The sequence below is a fragment of the Acanthisitta chloris genome, unplaced genomic scaffold (assembly GCF_000695815.1).
Source record: "Acanthisitta chloris isolate BGI_N310 unplaced genomic scaffold, ASM69581v1 scaffold2153, whole genome shotgun sequence".
In the NCBI taxonomy this organism is placed as follows: Eukaryota; Metazoa; Chordata; class Aves; order Passeriformes; family Acanthisittidae; genus Acanthisitta; species Acanthisitta chloris.
Genome location: NW_008664114.1, coordinates 5,083 through 14,540, shown reverse-complemented (window position 1 = coordinate 14,540; position 9,458 = coordinate 5,083).

Here is a 9,458-nt window from a genome sequence, read left to right as displayed (position 1 = left end):
GTTATATTATAGTGTCAGGGTAAGGTAAACTGGAGTTCTTCCAGCAAGTGAGGAACATTAAGAAATTTAATCTGATGTAAGTCTTTCAACAAAATTTTATCTAAGAAGGCCCCAGGAAACTCCATATGAATTTGTATCAGAATAAAGGAGATGGATAAGGTACTGTGTGTGTAATGGGCAGACAACTAAATAGATTAAATTCATTCTGTATCTGGAGACACTTATTTGGTGGCCAAACCCATAAATTTTTTATATCCCCAAACTGAATTTCTGTTTCCCCTATTGACCAGTGCAGTCTGCATAAACAGCCACTTTACTGGCTGTTCTCACAAAAAAAGTTACTTCTGGCACAGAATCACAGAATATTCAGAGTTGAAATGGACCCACAAGGATCATCAAGTCCAACTCTTCGCCCTGCACAGAACACCCCAAGAATCACACCATGTGCCTGAGAGCACCCTCTGTGTATGAATTGCCTTCCTTAATTTTGTTTAGCTTTTTGTTTTCTAAGTATCTCTTTTTCGTCAAGATTCTCATGGTGGCAACTGGGCATCTTACACAAGTAAGCCAAAGGTGCATTTGCTGAGGTGGTGTTGGCTAGTGCTTGGTACTCTCTAATCAAAGAAAGTGATCACATCATCCTTCTAATCAAAACTTTGTAGAATCATAGAATTTTAGGGGTTGGAATGGACTCTAGAGGTCATCCAGTCCCAACCCCTGCCCTGGGCAGGGACACCTCCCACCAGAGCAGGTTGCTCAAGGCTTTAACCAACCTGGCCTTGAACACTGCCAGGGTTGGGGCAGCCACAGCCTCCCTGGGCAACCTGTGCCAGTGTCTCACCACCCTCACAGGAAAAACTTCTTCCTAATATCTAACCCAAATTTTCTCTCTTTCAACTTGCACACATTGCCCCTTGTCCTGTTACTGCAGTTCCTCACCAAGAGTCCCTCTCCTGCTTCTCTGGAGCCCCTTCAGATACTGGAAAGTTGCTATGAAGTCTTCACACAACCTTCTCTTCTCCAGGCTGAGCAGCCCCAACTTCCTCAGCCTGTCTTTGTAGGAGACATGCTCCAGTCCAACCTCAGGGCCTTCTCTGGACTTGTTCCAACAGTTCCATGTCCTTCTTACATTGAAGGTACCAACATTCCAGGTGGGGTCTCATGAGAGCAGAGTAGAGGGGGAAGATTACATCCTTCTACCTGCTGGCCACACTCCTTTTGATGCAGCCCAGGATTTGGTTGGCTTTCCGGGCTTGTGACAATTGACTTGTGACAAACTTGTGACAACTGGGGATGTTCTCCAGAGCCAGGAATTCCGAGGTCCTACTTAACTGTACTAAGCTCCAGGGCTACAGGTTGCAGTAGGGCACAGGTTTGCTCTGTGTTATTTCAGAAACGCTGACTTCCAGAACAATTAGTCTGAATATTGATTTTGTTTCCTTTTTTTTTTTCTTTTTGGTTATATTAATGCTTTAAGGTATCTGATTAATTCAGAAGCTTGGACCTGCAACTCGTTCTTGGCAGTCTGAAGCGCTGCTTAATGAGATCACAAGAATCCTAAGAGGGTCTGAAGCAGAAACAGGTCCAGTATTTTCACTATCTTAATAGAACGGAATAGAAAAAACCCACCCAACAGCACAAACATCTTTTTTGTCTCACTTGAAATTCTTTATATTTAAAAGAAATCTGCTTTTACTCAAGGATAAGAAGGTTCCAGAGTGCTGAAAAAGTTGGCAAAGGCTCGAGGGAACATTCTGATTTTTGGAGATAAGTTTTAAAACCCTTGGATTTAATTTGTTTCTGAATCTACACTCTGGTCGTGGCATGACATGATGATGTTTCAGCTTAGGAGACAAGGAGGTAAGTGAGTGTGTCTGTGTGTGTGTGTGAGAGAGAGAGAGATGGAAAATCTGCTGGGAGGGGATTTGCACCTATAGTTCTTGTAAGCAGAGACACTTCAGTCTGGCCTCCAAGTAAGATGTTAGACATCAAGATTAGTGTTAGCAGTGATCTGGTGGGTGTTTGCCAACTGAATAAAGTGTCTGAATCACTCTCAAGACAAGTAAACATATGGATTTTAGGGCTAGAAATTTCATTACTTTAATCTGTCATGATGTTTCACATAATGTAAGCCAGACAATTTCATGCACGGTTGCTATATCAAAAAATCATTGGTTTTGGTTGAAACAACCCATTTTTAAGAAGGATTGTTTTGATCTAGCAGTTCTGATTTTCAGATGTTGGGCAGTGGGAAATCTGCCACGTTCACTGGCAAGTTGTTCTCAAGTTTTGTCTTTAAAAGTGCATCCAGTTTCTTTAGTCTGAATTAATTTTGTTTGAGTCTCCTGTGATGGATTTTGCTCTTCTGCTTAATGCTGAGCTGTGGCTGTTACTATCAGGATTCTTTCAATGTGGGGATTGAGACCTTGTGATCTGTTGTGACATCAGTGAACAGCACTGGTTTTTGCTTCTGCCTCTGTGAGGCAGATTTTTCCTGACCTTGCTTCATTCTTCTTACCCTTTCAGATAGATTTTCAATTTTTCACATTCCTCTTAGAAGCTTGAACATCATCAGAGACCCTGTTCTGGTTCCAGCCACACTGACCATTGTGTGGCTGCTGTGACCTGCAGTTGTCAATCCTCATGGGATCCTTTTGTGCTTGCGGGTGACCGAATGTAAAACTTAAACTTAATTACGAGGGATCTGTTTTCAAGTGTTGTCTGGAATATCTGCCCTGCAAAAGCAGCAGATCCAGTGTCACCTGTATCAGTACCACGAGATGGCACCATTACACAGCCTAACAGTGGCATCATCTCGAGGGGTTTGAGACCGTGCCCAGGATTTAAATGCATCACTGGTTGCCTTGACTTCTTCAGCGAAAGGAGGATGAGGGTGTGGTAAAGCTTGTCTTCTGTTTGCCATTCAGGCTCGTTTATCGCTGGAGTTTGTCTCCAGTGGGCCTCGCGTTGATTTTTTTCAAATATTTGTGAAGGCAAGGTGAAGGCAGAGGAGCACAAAATGCAAATTGCACCCAGATTGTGCCCTTTCATACTCTTGTCTCATCAAGTTCCCTGGGTGGGACTTTCTCATGTTGTACTTCATGGTTTCCCAGGAGATGATTCTGTCTCTGTTGTTCACCAGATAATTTTCCCTTTCTGTCCCTTCTCTGCCTACTACGCACTTTGCATCACAGAACTACTGAGCACTTTCTTTGACATTTTTCATGTAATAACAACTGCCATGTAATATGTCATTAATATCCACAGCATTAGGAGACCAAAAATGGTCTGTAATTGCCCTAAAGGTTAAGTTTCTTCCTTTGCTGCTGTGTTTTACATGTGACCATTCTGAAGGAGTGAAGAGCAGATTAAAGTCAGCAGAGGATTTAATCTAAATTTTATTTTTAAAAAAATGCTTCATGTTTGGTTTAATTGATAAAATAAAACTTCTGTGCAAAGATAAAGTTGTACATTAAAGGCAGCTCTCCATCCTAATCAAAGTTCATAGTATAAACATTTCAAAGCAAGTCATTCCCTGTTCTTTCACTTGCTCTAGGAAAGCCCAATGCTAACTCTTTTTTTTTTGGAGTGACTACCCAGTCCTCCAGGCCTGCAGTATCACTCTGTGATTAGTGTGGCATGATACATCTCCCTGCTAAATGGTAGGAGCTCTGTGCAACTCTGAGCTTATCACTTCAGTAACTCAGGCCAATATCCTTCCCTCCCATCTCTGTGATGGTATTAATGTATTATGGGATCTGTTTGGACACTCATGAAATTCTCTTGAAGGATCTGTTAGAAGTCACCTGATAGAAACTTCTAATGCCTTCTTTCTGCAATGTTTTTTGTGCAAAGCTTTTAGAGGTTTAGGAATAGAAATTAAACCCTAAATAAACACTTTTGACTTGTATTACTTGATTCTGAGAAGTGAGCCATCCAAAAGTAAAACTAAAAAAGAATCGGGGATGTTCAAATCCACATTTTTGTGTGCTTTCCTATGGATGAAGAAGGGAGGCAACAGGCTAAACCTGGATCCTTCTTAACACTTTCATATCAAGGATGTGGAAGGAAAAAGAAATTAACATGTCCAAATAGAATTTCTACTTTGTCAAATTTATCACTCAACTGCATAAACAAAGAATGCACCCAGATGTAGTTTGTTGTTTGGTATTGATTTAGGCCTTCCTTTATGTATTTCTTGTTACAGATGAGCATGTAATAAATTTTAAGTACATGGGAGACAAAATTAGGAGTTTGTAATTAGCCTGCTTTGCAGTTTGTTTCCTCTTGCAGTCCAACTTGATGGTGAAGTCTCAGTTTAATCTTCTCTATTTGCCTTAGACTTTATCCTTTATTGAATTTTTCTGTCTTGAAGGTTGTTGAGAGGTTTTCTTGTGGTGGTTTTTTTTTTTTTTAAAAGTCTTTTTGGTTTTAATTTAAACTGAAGGCTCCATTTTTGGAAGATCAATAAACTCCATCTGGAAGAATTCTTTTCTCCCAGCCACCTGACACTTAGATGAAGTTTAACTTTTTCTTTTTTTTTTTCATTCTCAAGGAGGAGATCAGAGGTTGCATTCACCATGATGAGTACATTTGGGGATGTCGGGATTCATTCACCAACATCGGATTTGTAAATTAATAGTTCAGCCTCTCTGGACTGTGGTATGTTAAAGGTCAGAGACCATGAGAGGAGAAACACTTCAGAGCTATGTGTGCCCTCTGGTCAACACAGTGGCCTTGGCTTAATGGCATTAATTTCATGCTGCTTTTAAAAGATACAGATGTGCAGCATACCTTCAATCCTCCTACCTGGAACCAGTAATCCTGTCCCAGCTTTCTGCAGGGAGCAGGGAGGGAGAAGAGAAAAACCTTTCCTAAAAGGATTAGTTCAACTGACTAATTTTCTGAGTTTCTCCTTGCTTGGCTTGTCCCCTCTCCTCCAAGCCTCTGATAAGTATCTTAACTAAGATGCATTTTGGTAAATGCTGTCTTCAAGCCTCACGATATAAAAGAGCCTTCTGATTCCCCCACCCTCCCCAGATCTTGGGGCTGGTTCAATATTTTTTAAAGCTATTTCTCTTGTGCTGCATGCAGAGCCCATCTGCTGTAATACAGACTGAAATGCTGCTTTTATCCTTGTTTGCGTGGAAGGTTGGTGGGTAAATCAATTGGAGTGAAAGACACATTGTCCCTCTCTGCTCTATGTCACAAGCACAAATATCTTCCTTTTAAAGTGTCTCTTGGTAGAAGCCAAAGCCTTTGGCACAAGCCACCTCTGCTAGTTTGACCTCTTTTGTGCATCTGGGATGGAGGAGCAGCTCTGAGAAGCACAGAACAAAACCAGCAAAATAGCAAGAGAAAAGGTCAAGAAGGGGTCTTGCTCCCTGTAGACATCAGAAGTTTCTGCAAGATGATATTTAGCATGTCCTGCCTGAACAGTTAAGGCATCAAAGACATGAGCACTTCGATAGGTAATGTCCTCGTGAGTTGTCAGATAGATTGCAGAGCACGTTGCTCTGCCACGCTGGGGGTGGGAGGGAGGGACCTTATGTCTTTCTGCTCATTGAGGTAACTGAGACTGTGAGCTTCAGAGAGCCTTTGCTTCCACAGATGGATATTCCATGCTGTGCTCTGTCCTTGCCTGGCTTTTGACTTAGAGGCCTAAGCTCACAGAGTGGTGCTGCAGTCCTACAGAGGAAGGGGAAGGCAGGTTTCTACCAAAGACAGAGCTGACATCAGTTCCAAGCAAGGGAAGTGCTTGATTTTTGCCTCTGTATTTTTGCCTGGTCACAGCCTCGCAGTGCCTTACCCTGAGACCAGTCAGTCTCTTTGATGCAGAGTAATTATGGGGACAAGAGATTATCCCCTGTCCCCTCCCTATCCAGCAACGGGATCTGAAAAACGAGGTAAGTCATACTTGGATAATTCACTTCTCAACTTAGCAGGGTCAGGACAACCAATATTGCCTGTCCTAGCCAAGGGAAAAAGCCACTGGTATTAGAAATCCAGGAGGCAGACAGTATCCTGCTGCTCAGAACCTAAAAAAGCAGGGAAATACAAGCCTGGCAGCTTTGATACTGGATTATTCCCTGTATTTGTGGCAGTGGATTGGTGTAACTCTGATCAGAAAGAATCATCTCTGCCAAATCCCATGGTTGAACCCCTGCCCAGGACAATAAGCTCATATGGTGATGGCATGGGCCGAGTTGTGTTCTTCACTGTTGTTATAGATTTTTCACAGTCCCTGGTTTCGTCTGAAATGTTTCATGCACAGGCACAATTCTGCTTCTCCTCTTGTATCCCTGCAGGAATAACATGAGCCTCAGAGCAGTCTGCTCTCCCCCACAAACCCCTGCCAGTGTCTGCAATCGATCAAAATGACTTACCTGGGATTCACCTGTCCTGACTTAAAAATAAACGTGGACTACCAGGTTTTGTATATAATGCCTAGGGAAAAAAAAAGAAAGAAACCAGCCAAGCACAGAAGAGAACACAGTTGATACAGAAACATGTGATATAGTGCCAATTTGGTTAAAATCTTTTCCTGAATGCTGGAACTCATCCAGGGTGAAATCATGTGTTGCTGTTTCCTCATGTTGACCTTGCTCATTTAACAACCATTTTGGTGCTCATCAGTCCTGACTTCTTGGCCACAGCCTCTGGGTGGTTTGAACCCCACTGTCTCCTGACCCCTGTGGCTCCTGGGAACCACATCCCACACTGTGCACTGCTGCTGAGGGAGCAATTGGAGCCAAGGAATGCTCAGGCTAAAGTTAGTGGCCAACTAATAGCACCACTTGTTGAGAAATACCAGTTGAATCTGTGGCTTCTGGTGCTTAGGAGTGAACTCATTGAGAGGAAGAATTAGCCAGTATGTATTTTGGGCTATATTAAGTTCCTTTAAAGCTCCCCAAGTCCTTTGTAAAGGCACAGATGAGAGCTTTGGTGAGATGGTAGGTTAAGGAAGAGAATGAGACTGTTGGCTTGGAGAAAAAGGGGTGAGGAATTAAAGTGTCTCTGTGGAAGGAAGTCTCTTTCTGCATCAAACTCTAGTTTTGACCTTCCTAATTAATGTTGTTGTTTCTCTTCTTACTGCAGTGCAAGCTGTCCCAGCCTGACTTATTGGTTCACAAGATAAAAGGGGTTAACTCATCAGAATGGAGATCCCCTCTATTGGCTTATCCAAATCTTTACTAAAAGTGTGATATCCACGAACACAAATAGAAGAACACATCTAAGAATTATGTATCTGAGAGTTTAAAAGAGGGGGTGAAAAAAGGAAAAAAAAGTCTGTGTTGCTTTGAGGTTATTTTAAAAACTCAAACCGAATAGGTCAATATCCCTTAAGCTTTTTGGTCTTTAATTCTCTTAATGGTATGGCAGAAATCGTTAATTGTATTATTAAAAAAGCTTTGAAGATTGTATTAATGTAATGTGACCTCGGATCAGTCAAGATCACATTTTCATTATGATTAAAAGATTCCTTGTCCTGAAACATTGATCTCATCTCCAGCTGGCTGTGTCAGCCAGAGCAGGGCTGGCTGCATGCAGGGCAGTAGATGGCAATATTGCCTTTCATTCTGCAGCAGCTCTGGGAGAAATGCTCACCTCAGAAAGGGGCCATGAACTTTTCCCCTCAGCTTCCAAGAGCAGCTTTGCACTTACAGACTGCATTAAATATTCCCATAGCCAAATCATTTAAAATTCCAGTTTGAATCCAGTTTCCTTCAGTGACTGGTGCAAGGTGTGTACGTTACAAACTGCAGCACTCCAACAGTCCTGGTCCTGCATGTCAGCTCTGAGAATGGGCATTTACATGTCAGGGACCATCAGCTTTGTCTGGCTTATGGCAGGGATGCAGGGATTCAATGAGGCAGTATATGACCCCTGGAAGGAACATCTCCCACTTGGCTGCTGTGGTTTGTTTAGGATTTTGGTGAATTTTCCACCTTTTTTTTGGTGAAATTTCCACCTTTTCAGTGAATTTTCCACCTTTGCATCTAGGGAGTGAAAGCTCTATCAGCTTGTTTAATTTATATCATGACTGGGGAAGGTCAGATAGGTACCTGGCTAACATGTTGTCTTCCTTTGCACTATGATATTTGGCCAGACCTTATAGCAGGTCCTGGAGAAGATGAGAAGAGACACTTAGCAAAGAGCCAGCAATCAGGAGGGTGTGTGTTACAGGGTCTTACACACACTGGCTGTGCTGTGCCCTAATGTGCTATGCTGCTGAGTAGGCGGACAAGGATTTCAGAATGTAAGTGACATCTGGGGTCAGGGATTTATGAAAATGAAATATGCTGTGGCAGCTCGAAGATACGGTGTATGTAAAGTGCTACTCCTTCCCTGTCCTGTGGGCATATGCCATGTGTCTCCACAGTTCTGTGAGGTACCAAGGTAATTGCCTTAAAACTCCTTGCTATGTGGGGTGTCGCAGGATGCTAGCACACACGCCAAGGGATGGGAAGCGGAGAGGTTGTGCTGGCTGGTGTTAAAGCTTCAGTGCTGCTGACTTTTCTATAAATAACTGCTGTCTGCTGTAATTGGTCATATCACAGTCCATGGTGATCTTTTATATTATTGCTTGCTGCTGGAAAACTCCCGGAGGCGTAAAATAGATACCAGGAAGTTCCTGCACCCAGCACTGTGTTTCCCCATGCAGCACAACAGGGTAGAACAGAAATAGTGTTTATCAGGAGCTGATGAAGAATTTTCTGCAGCAGGAAGGATGAAAAAAAGAAGAGATTGCACCTCTAAAATGACAGCAGCAGGCCATCTCTCCTGCAGGATATTGCTGGGTCTGTTGGAAAGAGAAAATCTTCCCAGGGTTTCTAGTGGGGAACTGAATGGGTATTATTATTTGGCTCTGACTTACTTAGGGGTATTTTTCAGCTCTCCATAAAATAACAGTGTCTCGCAAGAGATTGAAAACTAGAGAAAAATGTCAGTGGTTGACTTGTGTAAGGTGTGTGTGTGTTTAAAATATGTAGTGTTCTCTATCCTGAAGGGTTCAGAACCCTTGACAGCCTGAGAATGCTGAATGCTCCGTGCCACCCTCCCTTAAATACAGGCAGCTGTATTTGATGTGAAGCACAACACTGAGGTGAAGCTGCCCAGTGTCAGGAATTGATGTTTTTATTAAGGGAGGGCAGAAAAGTGTAGGGCTTAGATGTTCAGGAAAGGATTTGAGTGGAAAGGTTGAATTGCCAAGCTTTGCTCAGCAGTGAGCACTTGAAATAGTGAACTGCTGTAGAAGTGGAGTGGCTCTAAAGCCACCAGGTGAGTGTGGGCTCTGTGTCCCCTACACTTGCCTCATTTCTATCTCTGTCTTAAGCAGCATTTGCCCCTCTACAACCCAAAGTGTGGTTCCCTGCATGCATTACAGAATGAATGCTTCACTGGCCTAATAAAAACTTTGCTCATGTCAACAAAGAATTTATTAGAACTGAAATCTT